This window comes from Melospiza melodia, chromosome 1 (assembly GCF_035770615.1).
Source record: "Melospiza melodia melodia isolate bMelMel2 chromosome 1, bMelMel2.pri, whole genome shotgun sequence".
Taxonomy (NCBI): Eukaryota; Metazoa; Chordata; class Aves; order Passeriformes; family Passerellidae; genus Melospiza; species Melospiza melodia.
This window is the reverse complement of record NC_086194.1, coordinates 38,522,708-38,547,079: the sequence shown is the minus strand read 5'-3', so window position 1 is coordinate 38,547,079 and position 24,372 is coordinate 38,522,708.

The following is a 24,372-nucleotide window of genomic DNA, read 5'->3' as shown; positions in this document are numbered from 1 at the left end:
TGGGCTTACAGTGAATCATATTCTGGGTCTTTCAGTCCAGTGGCTTTGCAGAGATGTGTGAATTCAATCTGATAGCCAACCATTAAACAATTAGTGCTAGATGAGCAGGAGTACATGCACAGTGAAAACAGAATTTCTCATTTTTTTCTAGGATTTCACATTATTTGAGGTGTTTTGTTTTGGTTTTTTACCTAATTCTCTTTCCTGAGCTTTGGCTGTTTCAAAGACTTTCTTGCAGGCCTCTTCTATTATAGATCTTCATTGCCCATATTGTAAAGACCAGATATAATCTCTTCATCTATCTTGTGTGGCTGTTACTGCCTGCTGCAGCAAATCAGCACAGCTTTAGCAGCTTTAGATGGATATCTATATAATCTCTTCATGGGCTGGCCAGCAGAATCCCACTACTCAAGCACACTGATCCCTCACATTCAATATGTGAATATTCAAGTGCTCAGATTTTACTAATGGAAGTGCCCTGGAGAGAAGATAATGAGCTTCCAGGAAAGCAAACATTAATCTTTGGTTTTGAGGTATTTGCTGAAAACATTTAAAATTGTGTGTATATCTGATTTTAAAATTTCCAAGTTGAAACATAGTTGGCTATTTACATTAGTTAGAGAACATGGTCAATAAAGTAGTACTTGTGTGATTTTCAGTGGAAGTTAATTACAGATAATTAAGGAATAGACAAAGTACAAAATGATTGATCCCAATGCCACCAAGTTAATGAGAATTTTGCCATTGATTTCACAATGGACCAGACTTCATAAAAGACATATCTGACTTTACAGAGAGGAAACTTTCCTCCTGCTTAAGCCAGTTTCATGTTACTAACCATTTGCTAAAATTGTTTTAGCAATTAAGAATGTATAAAAATTAAATACAAACCAAATATTGTTGGAATGTGACAATATTGTGTCAGATTTTGTTTAGTTCAATTCTTCTTTTCCTGTAACTGCTGGCAATATCAGCTAGTATCACTAGCTCTCTATGACTGAAAAAGTCAACCTGATTGATGTGGCAGTTCAGTCCAGAGAAAAATCTGCAGTCAAAAACTGATCACAAAGTTAGTTATACAACGAGTCGGGGCACTGAAGAATGAAAATACCAATCTTTCTTTTTGTGAGTGGAAGGAGGATATGCAAAATGTGTCCTCTCCTTAGGGAGGAAGCTGAATATTTTGTAATGATGCTTTTCATTGTAAATGTTTGTTTCAAATCAATATATATTAGAAATATAAAAATATATTTTTTTAAATCCATATATATATATTATATATATATTAGAAATATAAAAAATTCTATGAAGTTTTAAGGTTCAATTATTTTAAATCAACAGGAGTGTAAAAATAAACACAGTCCACTAACATTCTTTGGTTTTATTGCAAAAGAGAATTTTTCTGGTTTTTTTGTTTGTTTGGGTTTTTTGGTGTTTTTTGTTTTGTTTGTTTGGTTTTTATTTGGCGCTTGTTTTTTTTTTGTTGTTTGGTTTTTTTTTTTTTTTTTTTTTTTTTGTGGATTTGGAGTTTTCATTCGGCTTTGTTTTTGTCAAATTAAGACCTTCAAATTTGTCAAAATGTGAATCTGTGAGAATTTGTTGAAGAGAGGAGACACTGCATGGCCCAAGGTGCAAATGGACTTCTCACTCTTCTTGAGTTTTCATGCCTAATTTTATTCTTATTTAACAAAGCCTCTGGATTTTTAACTGTGGTTCATAACCACATTTGGGATTCAGAACAATATGATAGAATTATTGGTGGCTGTATTTAAAGGGTCTGAAACTTTTAAGACAAATATCTGCAGATCTGAGGAGTGAGTGACCACAGGGCTGAAGAGGAAATTAAATCTAAGAAAAGAGTGAGAAAAGCAGTGTCTGTAAGCAATGAGGGAGTTCCTTGGTCCTTATCACACTGAGTGGAGATGTGAGAGGAATGGGCTCTGAAAAGGCTGAGATAAACCAAAAACCAAAGGGACAAACAGACAATTGCTCAGGAAAATCAAATCAGTAGGGATATTTACGTACATAAACTTTGGTTTTATGGGGTTATATTTTCATATTTCTAACACATGAGAATAAACACTAAAACTGAGAAAGTTGTTCATATCCTGTGGTGGAAGAATCAGCTCCAGGCATCAGCTCCAGCAGAATTTACTTTTGCTGAATAAATAAAATCCCCATTAGCTGCCAAATAAAAATCATTATCACATGAATTTCTATTATGCTTGCTTAGTCTTTAGTGCATGGAGTAAACATTACTAATTTATCTCCCATATCTCACACTGCCCAGCATGTGGCTGATAATGGCTTTAGGCTGGTAGCAGGCAGGATCACAATGTGTGGCAAAGTCACATCTCTAGTCTGTGTGCTGGGCCACTCTTGGAAGCACACCTCAAAACCATTGCTGTCATTCAGCATCCTCCCTACAAGACATTCTTGGCCTTCTGAATTTGCTTACAGCAGTTGTTTCACCCTTTGGGTCATCAGGCAATTTAATTCATAAAACAGACAAAACATACTGTATATGCTTTTATAATTCCTTTCCTGGTTTTTTCTATTCTTTTTTTCCAGTTAGTCAAATTTCTTTTCTGCTGTATATTACTACCCATACAATGCAGAGCAGTACAATGTAGGACCAGAGGGCAGCAAAAAGTCAATTTTTTCCTATCTGTGCAATTTTTTAACTTTTGCTGTTCAGATCCCCAGAGGGAAAGGTATGCTGTTTATCTCATGTTTAATGCTAAATGTAGTCAGCAATGCAGAGATGGGTACTGTTTGGGGTGCCCCTTCCAATTTAAGTTGCAACTACTCAAAAATTATATAAAAACGGTGATCCAACTGTTGGGAATGATGCAAAACTCCCATATTCATTCCAGAATATTAAAAGTTGCCCCAAGTATTACTCTCATTCATTTAAAAGGGTTTCCTTATTTATCTTGGTTCCAACAAGACAAGAAATAGAGCTGGTTTTTGTGTGTCCTATTTCAGAGGCTGAACAACGCTGGAGGGACTAATTTTTCTGCCTTCTGTAGCTCTCTTGCTTATTCTTTTAGCCAGATGTCAAGCAGAAGATGGAGAAAAACTTTAGGTGCTCTCAAGAATGATGGTAATAAGGGAAGATGATAGAACATAACTGGATTGTACTCTTGCAGCTGAATTGCTATTGATTTTAGAGAATGTAAAATCTCATTGCAGGACAGGCATCTCTCCAGCCCTTGGCAATGCTTTGCCTCCTGCCTGCACGGGGCAGGGTGCTTCCTCACCAACAGCTTTGCTCTTTGCAAGGAGATGACTTGTAGCAGGCAATTCTGCCTTGTACATTGACATTTGTCTCTCTGATCAGTGCTTCTCCTATTGCAATCATTGCAGACATGATGTTCACTTCAGCTGTGTTGCATTGGAGCAACATGGTGATGAATTTGTATTCAGTATAGAATTGTAGCATTATTTTCATGTTTGAAGGTTCTGTTGTAGATAAATAAGATACAGTCCCAATCTCATAAACTGGGAGCTAATATGAGCCCAGAACATATTTCAGAAGCAGTTGAAATATAATTATTTTTTAACATTATTTTTAATAAGATTTTTTCTTTCTTACCTTTTACTTGCAGCCTTTTTTTTCCAAGGAAAGTATATTTTTCTTACCTAATTTAATTTTGTACATAAGGAAGGAACAGAAGTGAAAATATTTTTGCCAGTGTTTTGCTTGTTTTCCTTATAAACAATGAATTCTAAAATTAAAAAAAAGGGACTAATTCTTTATCAAGAAGATAGATCATATAGTTAATTAATTATTTTCAAAATTTTAATGCCTATCTGTAGTGTTCAACTGCAGCAAATAATACTGCCCAAGTTGCATTTTGTATGGCTTTATTACTATAAAGGACATAGGACAAAGGGAAATGATGCTATTTCTGGTTTAACTTTTATATGGCCATGTACAAGAAATGTATGTGGTTCTAAATTGTTTCTTGATATGGGTCCATCTCAGCAGAAAACCCTTCTGTTGAAAGATATTGTTTTGCTGGATGGCCCATAGATGTCTCATAAGCATATTCATGTCCTTTAGTCTTGAGAAAATATTTGTTTCCAGGCTGTATCAACACAAATTGCTTTTCTGTGTAGTGTATATATCTGCATAACTAAGGAAATATGTCACAAATAATTCTACAGGATGTAGCTTTCATTTTCTTCTGTAGTGATATCAAACAGCAGTATAATTATGAGGAGCACTGTGTAGGGATATCTTTAACTTGCAAAGACAAGGTGTCACATCTAATACAGAACAAATGTAATAGGGTAATACAGTATGACAGCAGAGAGTTCAGGCTCTGCGTGCTCAGTTACACACTGGAATAAGTGTTAGAACAAAGCAGGAGACGGAGTTCAGGAAGCAGAAGTCTTGTGAGATTTATAAAGTTTTAAGTATAAAAATTATATTCTCCTGTCCTTTTGTTTTGTATGTCAGCAAAATTCTGGTGGCCTAGAATTTGAATTGTTTTCCACATATCTTATTTATTATTAAACCCCACGATACTGAAAAATGGCTTTTATGTCCTACTTGTGTAGCCAGGTACTAGATTATGTTAAATGTACAGTTTGTCTTCACCTTTTCTTCACTTCTACTAATTTTTGTGATGCAAAATGCCATAAACATTGCATTCCAGGTTTCTTTTTCCTTTGTGATTTAAAGTAAAATAAAAATCTAGAAAATAAGGGTGACCTGACTTCAAGGTGAGTTTTGGACCACTCTCAGTAAGGCTTTGCGTGTGATCAGCCTGAACTGCTGTCTTTGGCAGGCTCCAGGAGCTCCATCATAGGTTCAAAAGGTTTCTACTCCTGGGATAACCTCAATGACACACAGCTGGAAGAATAACTTATATTGTTATTAACAGATATAAATTAGGGAACTTAAGATGTAAGCATTAGGAGGATTGGAAAATACAAAACAATACTTGGATGCCTGAAGAGTTTGCATTAAGTGGGGTGACAGTTGATGTACTTCTGTTCAAGGGCCAATTTTACGAAATTCAGCTTGATAGATAAACTTGAGATAAGCTACTTTTACACAGTATATACTGCTTGTTAAGGATGCAAAAGTTTCTGATTTTCTCAGATAGTCATGTCTCAGAGATACCTTGTGAGTCAACACAATTCTTCCTGGTGGATGATTTTTTATGTTGCTTCTGGCTAAATCATTCAGTACTAGCAGGGCAGGGAAGGTATCCCAAACAAGGCTCACAACAATATGTGGGGAAAACTAGTGAGGGAAAGGCTGTTTGCATGGTTACTTGTTGATAGCAAGCATTGGCACAAAGGGAGCAAGAAGTTAATGCTAACACACTTGAAGGCCAGTGTGCCTGTACTTTATAGCTGAGTACAACTGCCCCGTAAATAAATTGTTCTTTTTTTGCTAGAAAAGATACATGACCAACACCTAAAACTTATCAGTCAAGAGCAAATCATAAAAGATAGTTTAGAGGAGAAGTAAAATTCCTTAATCCACTTTCCTGTCTGCAGGAAAGGACTGCTTTTCTTTTTCTGCCCTTGCAGGGCCGGAAACTCCATTTTTTTCCCAAAAGACATAAATACTCCTGGAAAAGTTCAATCCAACATCTTCTGCCTGCCAAGTGAAGCAATAGGTGTAACTGGGGCAGCACACAGGACCTGGTTGTATGGCTGGGGTGCAGTCCAGAGTCTTGTGGGATAACTCTTCCTTGGGCATTACCTTCTGGTGTCCCTAGATGTAAATCTTGCTACTAGCACAGTGGGGCAGACTCCTTAGTTGCTAGAGCTCGGTGTCCATCAGAAGCAGCTGTGCCAAAAAGTTCCAGCATGGCAATGCTCTGTGGTCTGCACACTGACCCATGGGCCGTGCTTCTGGAGCCCCTGCTCTGAAAAGGTACTTTCTGCCAGGAGATGGTGCTTTCCAGAAAACTCATATGTAAGTAATTTCAGTATCCGAGGCCGCTCATAAACAACAGGCTGTTTCTGGAAGTCCTTTCTGGTATATGCTTTCCCACTCCGTTAGCCTGGCCCCTTTCCCTCCTCCTTGATTTGTCACTTGAGAATCCACATAAAATGAAGAATGCAGGACATTCAAAGGAAAGTTCCTGGAGCTAAATGGAAATGTTACAGCTGTTCTGTCTCTGTTGTCTTTAAATCAGTTTCAGTTTGTTTTAGTGATGCTGAGGAGAGCTAAAATCCTTGGGAAAAGTTACTGTTGACATTTGTGGCAGAGGGTACCACTCTCTTGCAACACAGGAGGGAATATGAGCTCTTGAGAGCTGAAAGAATTGGATTTTTTTTTTCTTTTACGTTAAGCATATATAGTATGCTTAACTATATATGCTTTATGTCAAGCATATATAGTATGCACGAAAGTAACTTGAAGTCTTCAACCCTAATGACTGCTCTTAGGACAATTGAGTATGAATTTTAACTTAATGAAGTCTCCTGGCTCTGCAAGACACCAATATCCTGTCTGATTTCATTCTGGAAGAGATCCTAACTGGAAAATTTTATTTATTTATCCTAACTGGTAAATTTTTATCACTGGTGTGTGGCTCAGAATGGTTCTTTGCTGAAATAACATTTCAGATACTAGGAAACATTAAGCATTCCTCTTTGAAAGGGATGCTTTCTCCTAAGTTTTACATAGTGTAATTTTCTGAATTTTGGTAATTTTTCTCCCCTCATATACACTAATTGGACAGTACAGCTAGATACAGCATGGAGAAATAAAAGCAAAAAAAAAAAAATCTGTTTCATGTCATGAGCTCTGATGAAGATGGCTGTGGGTTTGAGCTCATATAAAGGTGAAATGTTGATGCACTTTTTATTAATTTGCATGTTGCTATATGTAAGATGAAATGCATCCCCAATCTCTCCTTTCTCTTGCCATCAAATTTGTAGACAGACAGACAAGTCGTGGCAGATGTACCATCTACACCTGAGAGTAGATTGTTGTCGGGTTGTCTTTGCATAGGAAGAGGATAAAAACTGGAATATTGTGGGACCTGGGCATTCAAATACCTTTAGATACTTTTGGAAGAATCTGCGTATCTGTGGAACTGTACCTCGAATGTGGTGCCTGACTGGTGGCAGATTGGGTTGGAAATCAGTCAAATCAGAGGCCAAACCAGAAGTTGGGTTGGCATCAGTCAAATCTAAAGGCCAAACCAGAAGCAAAAACTATGTGTGGTTAAGGATCCATTTGGGATATTATTCTTGCTTCTCTTTTTATTTTTTTTTCTTGCACTTATTTTTTTTCAGCAAGTAGAGTTACCTTCTTTGATGAATTGGATGTAACAAGGTTATTTAGAACTGAAAATTTGATCTCTGCTGTATCAGACTTAACATTCATTTCTATCAGGGAATGGCTTCTTAGGGTCAGCCTTAGGATTACATTACAGCTCCTGTCTGTGCTAGAACTGCTGTGTATCAGGAGGTCAGGGTAAATAGTGAAAATCTGTAGCCTGGAATGATCCAACCTGACACAGACAACCTAACTCCACATTATAATTAGTATGCCAGGACTTAATTCCTTGCTAAAACATAGTGCTTCTTTCACTTGGGAATGTAAAAGTGCTTATAAATCTAATTTAAATAAAAAAGATGATCTAGTCTTGGAGTCTCTTGGGCACTTAAAAGCTCAAATATGGAAGGGTATGTACTTATACACAAGAAGATATTGATAATAGCAGATAGTTTGATAACATTATAAAATAATCAATTTGTGAAATGATTTTACAAGACTATTTTTGTTTATCTTGGTCAGGCTTTATTTTCTGCCTTGAGAAATCAGCACTCTTTCAGCACTCTTCACGGAAAGGCTGTTGCTGACCCTGCTGCTTTCTATTGAACTAGCTCCCCAAAACATAGTTAGCAAAGTTACATTTGCCTTTTACTCAGCAGAAATTTCAGTCTGTCTCTAATTCCCAAACAATTACAAGAAAAGCCAGCTAAGGAACAGCACAAAAGATCTGCCTCCTCCCCCTCCAAACCCCAATCATTCCAGCATGAAAAATTGTCTTGGATGAATATACAAAGAGGACAGAGAGTGATATAAAGTTATATAAAAAGATGTGAAACTTTTTCAGAAATGGTTGCAATTTATCCTTGAAAGAGCCATAATGACACTGCTTCTCTGCACTTATATTAGGCATTTCATCTGAAGATCTCAAAAGGTACTGAGGGAGTGAATTTGGTAGTATTGTAGTCTCCTCCTTTACCTTTAACAGGTTGCAATAGCAGTAGGGGAAAAATTAAGGGTGGGCATTGACAGAATTCACAATGTCCTCTCCAATTTAGGCTGGCATTCTCTCTCCAATAAATGATCTGCTGCCACCCGACCTTGCCAGACTAGCTATAGCACATAGAAAATCATAGGTGCTGCAAAAACCTGATCTGCTAGAAAACATTAAGCAGGAGAAAGTCTACAAAGTTCTGTCACAACCAGAGCCAGAGGTGTACGATGAAGCTGAGGGGCCCTCGTGCCAGAGCTCTAAAACATAAAACCTACATGGTATCTTGGTTAGTTGTCTAGACCACCCTTTATGCTCAAGGAATGGAACAGGCACTTTTATCTCACAGTTTCTGACATATTTTAGATGTTCCTTTTAGCACTTTTAACTGAAATGATGAGGTAGATGTTTAAAGTGAGGTGAAATTATCTCCCCACCAAAAGTAAGCACTTGGTGGTATTACAGCTGGGCTACAAAGAGAACTTTTGATTTAGATCTTTTGATTCCTGGGTAAAGACTCTAGTAGAAAGAGAGCATTAAAGTCATTCTGAGTTTAATGGAAGTTTCCCCAACTGCTGTGCTTAGTGCTGGACTGCAGGTGGTCTTTATGCAATTGACATGCTGTGAGTTGTCTTAAACAATGAGATCCTACAGGGACCAAAGCAGAGAAGTAATATCTTATGTCTAATGCTTGGACCACAGCAGATGAATATTCAGATCCCTGGAGAGTCATGATTCTGAATGTGCGAGCACATTTCAACTCTCTGAGACTGTGCAGTTAGGTGGCTGCTGGCATGTGAGGGTTTTTTGTTTTTTGTGGATGCAGGACCACCAACAGTGCTGTTTTGTGTGACACAAGGAGTGTGGGATTTAGGTAGCTTGCTCTGTATGACACTGGAAGATGTTCTGGGAAATGGAAATAACAGCCTTAGCATACAGATGGAAAAGGCTGTGGTTAGTATATTTTGTAGCTCTTTCTTGCAATTGGAACAAGAATGAAACAGATCTGGTTGTCTCAATACCTGGTGTGGACCAAACGGGGAAAGGAAATGGAGGGGAAAGGCCCAGTCTGGCTTCTTTCAGTTAGTGAGACCTAATGAAGGTCTAATGTTGCTCCTGCTGAGATCTATCAGCAGCTTTGAGGTAGCTGAAGAAATACCTTGTATAGAACTGATGTTCCCTAGAAATGCCTCCTACTTGTTTGTAACTGGAGTTTTATGATCTTTATGGATGGTAAATAGTGTGCAGACCAAAAACCTAGCTCAAGTTTATGCTGTAGTATCTAAACAGTTTAAAGGTGTGATGCCAGCAACCTACTATGTTAAAAGCTTCTGTTCTTTCAATGGCTTCCTGCATTGTATTATGTGGAATATTTTTTTGCTGTTGAGACTTCAGCCTGCACAGCTTTCTCAAAAAGCTCCTAAAACACAAAAGCTTGCATGCATTTGCAGAAGCAGCGGGTGCTGAGGAAGTGGCAGTTACGGGGCTGCCACCAATTTCAGCAGCACAGCAGGAATGGTCTTTAAGAGGGGAACTAGACTTACAAGCACTCCATGTTCTTGGGGAATATTCCTTATTACAAAACAAAACTCCTTTCTTAGAAGGCTTAAGGCGAAGAAATGACTCCTTGCCAAGATAATGTCTGCTGCTCTTGGTTACTGGCTTCACTAGACCTTTCAGGAAAAACTTGGTTTAGGAATTGGTGAATTGAGCACTTTCAAGAGAGTATTTTTGAGGGAATGACTAAGCTGTACCTTATTCAGTTCTGGTCTTGGCAGCTTAAAACCATTTGCTCAAGTGAGAGATTCAGCAGCCCTCTAGATTTCCCCTCTCTTTTGTGTATTTGTCCCATGTCCTTTGACACATTTTGTCATCTTAACGTCTGCAGAGAGAACTAACAATGTCTGTGTACCATCTGCTGGGTAAGTAAATATCTATTTCACAGCATGACGAGGCACTGCTTCCACCAATGAAGATCTATAGCGATGTGCTGAAAATCAAGGCACTGTTCAGAAGTTAAATACTTCTGTTTAGTTTGTGTGCTCCATTTTCATGTACTTCTCCAAGGCTTAGCCTTTTTTCCTCTGAAAGAGGCATTTAGAATATCCTGGCAGAGACTTTTTTTTCTTTTTTTTTGTGAACTGTCTCCAATTAGGAGGCAGGCAGATGTGGTTACTTTTGGAATTCAGGCAGCATTTACAACCTGATTAATGTATAAGTGGCTTACCTCTTCTGTCTTTTTGTATCTGTACTGCATCTAGAGATCATAGCTCTGTGAGGTTGGTACTATACACACATGACCCCTTTTACTGCTAAGAAGATGCCTAGGTCCACAAATTAGAGAGATCTGAAATGTTGGGTTTTTTTCCTCATTCAGAGTTTTTATATCCCTCATTAACTTATAATTTTGTGACTGGGAGGAGGCTGTCTTGGTCTGGGCTTGCTGTCCCAGGTCTCTTGCTCTTTTTCATTTTCTCTTGGAGTCCGAGTGGAAGATTTTTGTCAACAATAGCATAATCTTACTGACAATTCATAGGGTTTTTTCATAGTTTCAATTACTTCATGTCTTAAAAAGAAAGCAATGAGAGGGGTAAATGTCAGCACTGAAGCTGATGGCCTGGATGTTGGTGAATGCTGGAGTAGAGCTTTGGGGAAGCTCACATGGCTCTGACCTGAGTAGTCTAGTAGTGATCTGTCAATTGAATAAAAAACTCAGTCATAAAAGAGAGCAAGTGAATTTATATTAGAAAGTGTATTAACGGTATGATGTTTTTCTGGGTCATTCTGAATGACATACTTTGAGAAAACCTTCTTTGATTTCGTTTTTCAGAAACATTTGCTTCAGCCCTCTGGTATCTTCCAGCAACTTACTGTTAGTAAGATTTCATCTTGTGCTGTATGACTTTTTAGTAATATACTGGGAATTTTTTTTTTCTTTTATGGTGGCTCTTTTTTTCTTTTTGTTCTTCTGTTCAGACTGAAGAACTCAGAGTCTGGGCTTCCCCAGAGCTTCAGCTATTTTATTCTCTTATTTTGCTGTTCCATCTCAGCTGCTAATTGCATTTTGTGCCTTTTTGTAACAGTGGGATGAGCTGTTCTTGTCCCACCAGAAGTCTGGTTTCTTTTTTATTTAGTACCTTTTTTACTTAAGAGACTTTATCAGTTCCTTAAGCATTCTGTTATGTTTTATTTGCTTTATTGTCTATCTTGGCATTTAATAAGCCCGGTGCAGTGCCTTCCCAATGGATTTCCTTTGCCTCCCTGGTGTACAATCTTTTTTAGCAATTAGAGAGAGTGTTTTTCATTGGTTTCCATTTGTTTGGGCCGATGGGCTCTTCCCTGCTGTTTGACTGGCACATTGCAATGTGGCTTAGCCACTTTTCCCCGCACTGATTATCTATTTTCTTGTCATAGCCTTCCAGAGCTTCAGCTATTTTCTAAATGTTAGTCTTGAAGTTTTTCCTGTCTTCCTGTTAGCTTGCTCACAGGGACACAAAGTGATTTCTCCCAAAGGCAAACTGGATTTTTAGCTCTCTAGCCATAGTCATGCACTTATAAAAGCCTTGTACATCAAAGATGATTCAATTGTTGTGACAGGGTGACTTGAGGAGTCTCCCAGCTCTGCTGCTCTGGTTGACCAAGAAATGGGCCCTGGGACAGACCAATAGCTATCTTATGTGTGCCTGAGGTGAGCTTAAACGCTGGTTTTTTTGAAGTGACACCGAGACAGCCTCCCAATGATCCTCATGGCAGCTGACCTTAAAGGATAATGATAGTGCACAGAAACCCCATGTTACAGACCCACCTGGACACTAACTCATAGTGTTCCCCAACACAAGAAAAGGATCCAGTTCTATGTAGCAAACCCAGAAATGATAAGCAAGAAAACAAAAATCTAATCAACACTGAAATGTAAAGTCATATTCTTAAAGCATCTGTGTGGCTGTGTTTCTCACTGGCATGCTTCAGGGAATGGGGTTTGGGAAGCTGAAACACAGGCTTGTATGCATTCAGACTTTATGGTGATCCTCTGAAATCCATAGCAGAATCATATCACTTGAATACCTGGAGTTGTGAGGTATACTGACCTCTGACTCAGGTGTTCTGGATTGAATCTTTCATCTTCATCCACATTCTGCCATAAGTCACAATCCAGTCCTTATTTTGTGCACCTCTACATGAAAGACAGCAGAATAAGTCTCAGGAAGAAGCTATGCTGTGAGGGGTTTCATCAGCAGGAGCAAGTCGCTAGCATTCTGCCAAGCTGGTGCAGGTCACCTCTTGTGAGCTGGATGTGCTGTTTGTTCCTTGAGTTCATCTGTTACGAGCTCAGCATTGCACAGTCAGATCAAAGTGCTGCATGGGGAGGATCAATTTGCAGGACAGGCAGCATCTCTAAATGCTTCCTGATCTGGGATTTTGTACTAACTGACTGAATGCAGTTCCTTTGATCAGTTTATTTATTTTTGTTCTTATAAACCCTTGGATTTCTTTCTCCCCATTCCCATGTCTAAACATGTCACTTTAATTTTTCTGCATAAAACTCCCAGGAGGTAAGGTTGAAACTTGGAAAGTTGAAATTACTTTAACCTGCTTCCAGAAGGCATTTGTGAGAGGACAGGGACAGAATTTAGAACTTTAGAGACGTGACACCAACACTGTTTTTACTCCAGTGCTCCAGTCGTTTGGGAGGGCTTTCCTTTTGGAGATTTGCCTTATCTGCCTTTTAGGAACTTGTTGCTGAGCTTCATTTAGTGCAATCCCACAGTCCCCCTTCTAAAGATGTCTTTGGAACCATGGATTTTTTAAAACGATCTTGTGAATTTAACTCCCTTTTATGACAAATAAACCTCATGATTACCCACTCAGATAATGGTTGAGGTTGGAATGGGCCTCTTACCCAATCTCCCTGCTCAAACCAGTTCACCTAGAACTGATTCTAGCCCATGCCTGGATGGCCTTTTAATATCTATGAGGATAGTATTCCTTGGGCAACTTATGCCAGTGCTTGGTCACCCTCACAGTGAAAAATTGTTATCTAATATTCAAAGGGAACCTCTTGTGCTTTTGTTTGTGTTCATCACTAGTCCTATCACTGTGCACCTGGCTCTGTTGTCTTTATACTTTCCCTGCAGATATTTATGCACTTTGATAAGATGCTTCTGAGCTTTGCCTTCTGCAGGCTGGACAGTTATGTCTTCTCAGCCTCTCCTCATGGTAGAGGTGCTTCAGTCCCTTCAAGCCCTTTTTTGGACTTCCTCCAGCAGGTTTCACTTGTATTGGGAACCCACAAGAGGACCCAGCACTGCAGTTGTCTCACCCATGTTGAGTAGAAGGGAAGGATCAGCTCCCTGAGTCTGCTGCCAACACTCCTCCTAATGCAGACTGGGATACCGTTATCCCAGGGATAATGTTGTTGCGGCAAGGGCAACCGTGTTTTTCTGATTTTAAGAAAGGTTTTGGGGTTGTATCTTCCCTCCTGAAGGCTGTTTGTAGGTCTGTGTTCTTAAATAAAATAACTGAAAATCTATTGGCAAAAACATTTTTTCAAAAACTTAGTACGTTTAAAAGAGTATTATAAAAGTAATAAAACCTTTAAAAAAGTCTGGAAGAAAATACTTCCATTTTTTTTTTCTAATTCTCTGGTGTTAATGATGCCTTAATTTCAATAGCTTTGACAGCTCCACAATGTCTCAGTTTTCAGTAGAAAAAAGTATTAGAAAACTGCTTTTAAGGAATCTGTTTGAAAATAAAATAAACATAATATTTTTTTTGCTGAGCAACCAGAAATGTTACATAGCTGCAGACTGCCAATGCCACATCCTCTAGAGAGCATATGTAATGGTTTTTGACTGCTCCCTTGCTGTAGCCTATTTAGATTTCAATTTTTTTCATTGCATAATATTGTTTCAACAAAAATAACGTGTACATCATTAGGGGAATTCTCTTTATCTTTTGTGTGGCTGTGAGGGAGATGACAGAACAAAAAGTTTCACTGCCAGTCCCTCAGCAGAAATGAGTGGTAATATCATCCTGTAGATCATGTGGAGTGGTATACAGAGGTCTTCAAGGAGATTTCAAGATTGTGTTTTTGTACAATCTGTGTGGTAGATACATTAAAAATGCATATTCCTCTTACATGCATGTTCCTATTACACAATGTATCTCTAAGAATGGGCTCTGCCAGACTGGGAAATGGCACAGAAACTCCTCCATTTCAGTGTACCATCTTTGTGTTTGTATTGTTGGGGGAAAATGCACCTGTATACCTCTATCAGTGTAGGTAAACATCAATGATGTAATTCTGAGGACTGAGTCCTCCTGAAGGTTCCTTGTTAGCCAAACTTCAAGGTGACTTGCAGCTATGAATCTCCTGTGCCTGAACTGTAAATTGTGTACATCTATGAAAATGACCAAGTAGAAGATGAAAGAAGTATTTACAATGTTCTGCACTTTTTTCCAATAGCAATGCAAACAAGTACCAGAGTTGAATGTAAGGACTGAAAAAAAGAACACTTGGAGGTGAAATCTGGAAAGAAGCACAGTTCCTTAGAGACAATGGAAAATCTCTGTTGAAGGAAGGCACTGCTGATTAGAAAGGGAGGTCAAAGAAGTGTGGTGTGAGAAGAAGTAAAAGATGGTTTCCAGGTGTTTGGGGGGTGGGGAATGTGATGGTGGCACAGAGAGCACGGTGCAAAGTGTTCCTGGGAAAAATCCCAGTTTGGTTTGGAAACACTCCCTAAAATCCAATACTACTCCAGACCTCTGTCATCTGAGTAGGGCTCAGGAAACCCTCCCTCTGCCCTTGAGCACTTGGCGTATCAGACCACTCTGACTCCAGAAAGTTTGACGAAAGACTGAAATCAGCAGGGCATTGTTGAATTCTTTGCAGTTAGAAAGGGTTTCATTGTGTTTTGAGTGGAAATTTTGAGATTTCTTCTTTTAGGTAGAGTCTACTTGTGTGTGCATCCCTGGAGCAGCGTGAAGTGATGAGGACACACCTCTACTGAGCACCACAAATGGAAGCACAGGAAGCAGAAGACCTGTGTCCTATTCTGACCTCTGTTTCTAATTTGTTTCTTAATTTTGAATTACTTACATGATTACATCACCAGAGCTTGGCTTGTTTATCTATATGATATGTGATAGCACCTTTAAAAGTTTACTTCACAGAAGGTAGTACTGAAAAAGGGATATTATTGCATAGTGGTTGGTAGAGAGAATTCAAGTGGCTTTAAGTAAATGAGTGATTTCTATCCAGAAGTTTTGTACAAGCTATTATATACTTAGCTATTTATATTACTACTAGGAAGTAGGAGTTTCACATTATGGGGAGGCTTAGACTGATCTTTTTCTATATTTCTTTCCTTCAATTTTGTTCTGTTAAAATCTTGATAGGTGAACAAGAGACTGTTCAGATTTCTCTAACAAATAACTGTGATATACAGCCCCCAAAAGACCCCTGTTTAAAAAAAAAAACCAAACAACTCTAAATCTTTTATGATTCATTGTTTGCCACATACATTTTGAACAAAAGCACTGGACATTCAACCTATCCTTTTGCATTGGAATTTACAGCCTTGTTTTAAAATTTCATCTTAACCTAACAATTGCATTTAGCTGTAGTAAATTTTCAATAAAAATTTAAAAAATGTAATAAAGAGATAAGAATAAAATAGCAGAGGGTTACAGGACTATCTAAATGTGATATGCTTTTCACGTAATTTGTAGGAACTGCCACTTTTAATCATAACCATACATCTTGAAAACTCTACTTGGTTTCAAATAATTTAGTGTTGCAAAATGGGTCATGAAAACTCCTTGACCTGAGAGTTTGCCAATTTAGAGAATGGAAAATCAGGCCTAGGAAATGTAAGGGTATTGAAATGTTTATAATATATTGAACAAATTGTGTTAAACTCACTAAGTGGAGATTTGCGAACACGTCAAGTTTATTCCTGCAACTTTGACTGGATGCTTTGTGCAGGGCAGGTTTGAAACAGCTTTCTGAGAGTAAATTTCAGTGATTTATTAAATTGGCTCTCATTCAGTGAAAGTGGTGAAAGTTTTTATGTATTCAAATCTGGGCATTGTAAGGAGATCTTTCATGCTCTGACATTTGCAGTAGTCACAATATATGCCTGCAATAAGAAAAAAAGACCTAGCCTTGTTCAACAAGGGTTTTGCAATCTCATTTGCATAGATTTTAAAGATTCATTTTGTATTAAACATTTACTCTGCTTTAATAAAAATCATAGCCAGTAGTCATGGATATCACCAGTATATGCTCTCTTATTAAAAAATATTCCCTCATGGTACATAATGTGGAACAAAACTAGTGCTGTCTGAAAGCTGGCTCAGTTCAAGGCTCACGATCTGACTGCTGTTGAGTACAAAGATTTGTATTTCTCAGTAGGGGGAAGATTCTTATTTCTCAAGCTTAATTTCCCATTAAGTTTTACTTCCTAACAGGATCAAGGAGGAATGATGCAGTTGTCTGGACCTTTTTCAGAGGAAAAAGAATGAACTGCCCTCAGTAGATTAAGTGCCTCATCACTTTCTGGAGTTTTCTGTTAGCGTGTTGTAGAAGGTAAATTTATACCTTTAAGACATAAAGGTCAATGTCAGACTCAAGCAGGGCAGAATCTGGAAGGCTGATACCAGTCCTATCCTGTCTCATCCTAAGGACTGACTTGGTTCTTCCCATAAATGCTCTTGGGTTTAATCTTCTACACTTCCAGTCCAGCCCATGTAATAATAAAGATTTGGGTCTGTTTGACTATTGATAGCCCAGGAAAAAAATCCTTATTGCCAAATAGACTTGGGGAAAATGCAAAAATGAGGGTTTTCTTAGCACAAGGAATACTTCTGGCTCCAGTTTCTAATCAAGACCTGGATTTAAATGGTTTTTGCAAGTTGCTTGCATTCATACTTTCATGTATGTTGCTAAGGATAGCCTCAATCATAGCTTGGCTTCCAGCCCCCAAATTCTCAAGTTTTTGTCCCTTTGTAGTTTTTGGGAAGCTCATTCATTTGCCCTTCTTCCATTTCTTAAGTGTATAAATATCTTTATGAAGGTTTCACATTCCAGTATGGGATCTTTGGAGCACTTAGAATTTTTGCCATCTCTATTTTTGACTAATCTTTTTAATACTCTTGCCTTCATTTCAGCCTCTGCTCTCAAGGCTTGGAAGGACACAGTGCTTAGCATTGCCTTTGAAATATACAGGGTAAAAAATGTTCAAGTGATCTCTCACAGCTTGGATACAATTTTTTTTTTAATATTGAGGGGCAAAAAGTGGCTTTTCCACTGCATTTACCCTTAACAAAGTTTGACAATGTACACAGGAAAAGAACAGTATAAAACTTGTATGATTTAGTTACCTTTCTTCAGCCTCCTCATTTATCATTTCACTTTAATTTTTAAATATTTCATTTCATCTTGATAATAAGCTTAAAATTAAGCTTGACATGAAATGCATAACCTGTATTATTAATATCCCATTATTTTATGGTTATACAAGAGCAGATTTGAATTGTCACTTTAAATCAGACTATAAGTCAAAGCAAAGGCTCTAATAGACTGCTAGATGTGTATCTTCACTGAATTAGACAGTAATTTGGCAGTCTCTTCTGCTAAATGTAGTGAAATAGCTAGTTAGTGTGATATGCCCAGGCAAATCTGTTGTGTTGCATTGATGGAGACGATTCCCTGTGGCAATTGCACTGGCAGTTGAGCTGATTCTTCTTGATACAGCGATTCAGTGGGCTCGTAATGTTGAGCCAGGAAAATGTGTTTTAGAGCCTCCTAATGTGAATGCTAGGAATTGGGCTGAGAATCACTTTTGTCACCCAAGATAGCCTTCCTATATTTTTATGATATGTGTTCGTTGCAGTCCATTAAAATGCCTTTACTATGGAAGGTAGCTAATTGAAAATTATATTTTAATTGCATGCTATTGCTGAAAATACTTAGTATTCAAAAAGAGCTTCCTGTACTTTAAAGGGAATAGACATTATATATATGCTTTATATTCTTTATATATTATTATATTATATCCTATAATATACTTTATAAGGACACCTGAGCTCCATTATCTAGCACTGGTATCTTTGAAAACTTTTTTTTTTTTGAGACGTCCCACCATCAAGACTTCTGTACATCCAGAATGTAACTACAATATTTATGCTGGGAAATGGAGCATGCTCACTACAAACCAGGTGCTTGATTTAGAACCCTAGCAAAGCAGTCTTCTAAGGAGAAAAAGTGGTGTGTTAATAAAAATCTATCTTATAAATTCAGTGATGGTGTTATTAATACATTAATGGAGATATAAATGTTCAGCCTGACTTGTCTTTGTGGTTTGCTGAAGAAAAATCTAATTTTTAGATGATCAAGTGGGCTTGGACTGGAAATGTTTAAGAGTTGTTTTCCCATAAGTGAACATTCATTAAGGAATATAATTTATTTTTGCAGGTGAGGTAAATTTACATGCAGAAATATTTATTCAGCTACTATTAAATGAAACAAAAGAAAACAGAAACTACCTAGCTGACCATCTATGTTCTGCTCAAAAGAGGCTGTCTTTAGTAGGACATTAGCAGTTTTTACCCTCCTTTAGTTGCTGTCCATTTATGTCAAAAATTACCTCTTGGTGCTGATATGTGAAGATGAAAAGATTCTGTGTAAATATGAGTCACAAATTTCTTACTTTTCATGGGTTTTTTAACCAGTCTAGAGAAAAATGTGTGCTGTGTTCCTGTACTTCAAGTGCTGTTCAAATTGTGTTCAATACGTATTTAAAATTTTATTTCAGAACAAAATTTTAGTTCTTCCAATAACATGGGAAAAGAGCAAGGTGATGGTAAAAAGCAAATACCTTAAGAGTAGGCATTATGGATAATTTGTGTCTCTTCTGGGAATAAAGCAGCAGTTTTTATCTTGTAACATGAATTTTACTGAAACCAAAGCTTGTATTTCAAGAATCGCTAATATTGAAAAGAGGATTAGAAACCAATACTTAAAGCTATCATGTGTGACACGAAGAAAGATCTTACAGATAAATACACTGAAAGAACAATTTAATGCTGTGCTTCTCATCTTTCTTTTACTTCTTGTTCTTTCACTGAATGTTACCTCAGATCTCCCAAACGTGATTATCGTTTCAGTCTTGCTGTCGAATTAAGAGGACAGCAAGGCAGGAAATAAGTGTCATTGAACTGCTGCCTCTTGAAAGGGGAAACAGAAGCAGCCAGATGCTTGTCTTCTAGTCTCCTCTAAGCTGTCAGCTTTGAACTTAAAGACTTTCTGCTTTCTTGTAGTGTAAGTGCATACTTTAAACCTCTTCAGACATCCTTGACTTCATCTACAGTGAAAATATTCAGCTACACTAATATTCAGTGGAAAACACTCGGTACTTGCATTTGTAATTTTTCCATCTTAAAAAAAATTAAAATCCCCATTTCAGCTGCCATGAAAGTGTGCTTAGAATTATCTTCTCTCAAACAAAGAATACTTTTTGTCAAGCTTTCTCTGGCACAACACCATTTCATAATTTCTGTTTTCTGCAAAGTAAATTATGTCCTTTCTCTCTCTTTGTTTCATGGTAGCAGTCATCCATAAAGACACCCCTTGGATTTAAAAAAAAAAATGCACTTTTCCACCTGAATTGATATTGAGAGACATACCCTCATTTCACTCTTGAGGACTTTCCTGTCCCATGATGGTGAGCTTCTTCAGAAACCTATGTTGAAAAAGAAAGAGATAAAAGGGAAAAGGCAAAAGTCCCTGCTCCTGCATTCATTGCATTCATTTAACCTCAGTTTAAGCACAGCACCTTGTCCTTAGAGGTTGTGTCTCTGTTTCCTTCCACAGATTAAGTGGAATTATAAATGAGATAATTTGCAGCTGCTTTACTGCCAGAAAGCACTCCAAAATTTGCCTTTTTTCCCCTTTTGGTGAAAATTTCTGTTTTCTTAAAATATTTTTACTTTTGAGACTTTCCTAAGATTTTTTCCAGACTATCCACCCACCTTTGAAATGTCACATTTTGCAGTTCCGTAACCCTAAGAAACAGAGGGAAGTAGAGATACAGTAGTTAGCAGGAGCACCAGCACATGGGTCTCAAGAGTACCAAGGAGACCCCTTTCAGGTAGAGATCCTTGACAAGAAAACCACTGTGTGTGCTCTTTAGGTTGATAGGATTGTTTTGCACTGCTGAAAAGTGAATTTTAACCTGGCTAGAGCATTGTGGTAGATTAACTCCCCTGCTCCCTCTGAAATACTGGCTCATCTGATGCTAAAGAAAAGGGGTGGGAAGTAGGATAGATTGACTAGGGTGATATGGAGCCACATGATGCCCAAGCTACAGTTCTAGAAGAGATTTTACTGAGGCAGGCATTTAATTAACAGTGTTTCCATAACTGTAGAAAGGAATAAAATCTGTTTACCTGTGATTCTATGATTTTTCTCTTTAATTTTGTTGTCTAAGGAAATGTAAGCTTTCCCTTAATGTGAGGATTTATGAAGAGTTGCTTTCTCATGTGGGCATTTCCAGGGTTTTTCTACTTTTCATGGAGTTGTTGGGATCTGACAGGTCTTTCTGATCTCAAAGCCAGTTCAAATGAGTCAGTGTCCTCAATATTTATTGAGGGTGACAAATATGTAGGTGTGCACAAAGAAGCACCACCACACTGCAAAACAGACAAAAGTGTAACAGGACATCTTGTGCAAATTGAATATTTTTAAGTTTCATAATGCTGAATATTTGTCCTGGTAGAGGAGGAGAGCTCCAAGCATACTGACAAGTTGGACATGGCATTTTGTACATAAGACACAGTCAGCATTCTTAGGTGGATTCAGTGTCTTGTAGGGAATCTGTCTGATGTGTTTCTTTCCTATGAAATGGCACTTATCAAAGTCACTCTTTTGCTCCTGGTGGCTATTAAGTTAATTTAATTTATTTAGATGTTATTTATAGTGTGTTAGAGGCTAAATAAACACCTACTGACTGCTTTCATTTTCGCTAGACGCATAAATCTTGCCTAATGTTGGGATATTGAAAACATTTCTAATTTTTTAATAGGACCTGCATGTAAATTCCAAATATGTTTTTTTCTGTGTTGTTTTATAGATTATGTATCTTAAGAGTTTAGATTTTTTTTTTCCAAATGCAGTGAAAATCGAGTACTTATATATTTTTACAATATTGGTTTCTGCTATCTTACAAGTTTAATAATAATCAGTAATAATCCAACAACTCCGATGGCTCTCAGCCTTTTTTGAACTGCAGGTATAAGAAAGATGAACAAATGTATATTAACAGCAGAGGAGGTTTTCATAAGCCTGTCTGTATATAATTTGTCACTGCAGTAGAAAATCAAATTTAATCTATGTATAATAAATTGAGCTGACGTCCCCCAAGCAAAGCTTATTACTCAGGAGTGGCAAAGCACTGGCTCTAGTGGCGACCTCAGCTCTGACTCTGCAAAAGTGGCTCGGTGCCAATTGCCAATTTTCATTTGCAGAGAGCCCTCAGAACCTCTTTCCTTCCTTGGAATTACCTCTCGTTTGGCCTGACTCTGAATGTGTTACAGTTTTATTCCTTCTCTAACCTTGGCATAGTTAAAGTTTCTCCTCTCTTCATGCACTACAGGAGCAGCTTCAATGCAAAGTTGATGTAGCTAGGGGTTTTTTTCTCCATTTTTTTCTGTTCTCCACACAAACCTCCTTTAAAATCCAGGGCCAAATACCTGTTGGCTCCAGGGCCATACCACATTGCACCTTTGTCTTCAGATGTACAGTGCCAGAGGTTCACTGCTCTTTCAGCTAGTGTTATCTAGGGGAAAACATGAATTAAAATATAAAACTTTCTTTGTTATATTAGGCATCCAAACTGTAAAAAGCCACTATACACAGCTGCTTCTGCGATTTGCATACTAGCTGAAAGGTAGCCTTGGGGTTCAGTTACTGGACTAGAAATGTCTGTGTCTCACTGTATTTTTATGACATGTTGGGTTTTTTCTGCAGAAAAGTTCTTTAAGGCCAGGTTTTTTCAGAAACTGATTTATTTGCCTTTTGGTTATCCATCATAGGCTAGCAGCACTCTTAAACTCTGAAAAAATCAGTCCAAATTAAATGCAAATTACAAACCCAAAAATATCAGCAGGATTTTCACTTCCTGGGGATTCAAAGTCCAGATTCCAAAGGGTTTAATGTGACTAGCAATCCTTCTGAATGTCAAGTGAGTGAGATTTCATTGATTAATTTTGTGATAGTTTTCAAAATGCTCATGGCATTGTCAACTTGTGGAAATAGTCTTTTGGGAAGTCACCTCAATCTTTGTAATGATTATGTCCTTCAGCCATTGTGGATTTTAGTCATGACAGTCCGAACTAATCTTAACTGGCTTTTTTAGTACAAAGCATGTCATTATATAAGTTGAAAGCATCTTCCATTCTAGGAGGTAAACATAATTGAAAAAAGTAGCTCATTCATGCTACTTCAACTTTTTTGACCCAGCTGGGATTTGCAAGAAGCCTCCTGTATGATATTTCTGGTGGGAAAGTTAAAGCAATATTTGGAATTATAGCCACTCTTCAGTCATCAATAAGCTGTTATTTCCACTCTCTGAATGAATGAGCACAGCTCTTTAAAATTTGGTTTTTTTCCACTTCCAGAGCCCTCACAGGTTAAATCCGCAATCACATTTGCCTTTTGATGTGTTACTTTACTGGATTTGAGGGTTCTGGTGAGGAATTTTGGGAATAAGGGTATCCTGTGATGAATTGTCCCAGTATGTAAAATAATACCAGCTAGGTGAGATTAATAGATTATAAAGATTTCATTAGCAAAGTAAATTTCTTTTCTCTGAGGTGCTTCAGTGCCTTGTGTGGGTGGCTCATTGTTTTCTTCTCTGTGGGATTTTGGAAGTGTTACCCATTTGAAACGTGCAGCACTGTCGTGTACCAAATGAACTGTGCTATATAATCTACCGTTGTATTATTAACTGCCGTTTTTTGCAAAAATACTTATCTTTACTAGTTGTAATAGCATGCATACAAAGAAAAATGAGCTCTTATATGTCTCTGATATATCTCAGGATGGAAACAGTTTGCTGACAAGTGCTCCTTGTCTTTGATAAACGCCTTTGAAATCTATCAAACCAGGTTTTAAGTTTTATACTACCTATACAAACATTTTAACTGAAATCAAAGAAAACTCCAAACAAAATACTGAAAATTACTCCATTTTCCCTTTTCCCCCTTTTCTCCTTTTTTCCCTTTTTCTCTTTTTCCCTTTTTCCTTTCCCCTTCATAATACAATGAGTTTGTCTTCAGATGGCTGATCTTTAGGGGCACTCCTTAAATGATTTTTTTAAAATTGTCTCTGTAAAGACTGCACTTGTCATCACAAGCCCTTGCCTCTGAGAAAACTCATGCAAAAAAAAGCAAAGACTCATTGAAATCCTGTAGAGAGAAAATTCAAAAGGGGTTGGGTACAATCATTGTCTCCATTGTGCAATCACTGGTCATATGAATTCAAGTTAAAATTCAAATGAACACTTGCAATAATGTTCACCAATCTCACACATTTTATATAAATATGAGATACATGTTATTTATATACATGATGTAAATAGCATCAGTTTCTTAGCTCTTTTAAAATGACTTGAAGAAATGAAGTAATCGCCTCAGCTGATGAGGCTTTGCAACATGTAATTTGCTATGGGCCCCATCATTTCTGAATGTGCTCAGATTATGTTTGATGTATTATTGAAAATGTGACTCCTTCATTTGAAATGCTTCTCAACTCTCAAACAATAAGAACAGTCACAACAAAGAAAAGAGTATGGAAAAGAAGTGAGAATGTCTGAAAAATAGCTAGAATAGCCATCTAATAAACACCATGGTAAAGGAATATTTGGATAGGCTGAAGGTACCCTTTCTTTATTTTGCCTTTGCCTCCCTATATTTTGAATATTTTACCTTTTTATTTTCTGCAACATGTGTCTGGAGGTTTAAAGATATTTTATATGTATATTACTGTTAAACTACTGGAAGTGTTCATCTGTATGGAGAGTTGTAACAGTTGGTTGTTTGTTTTCTTTTCTCCCCACAGAGCAGC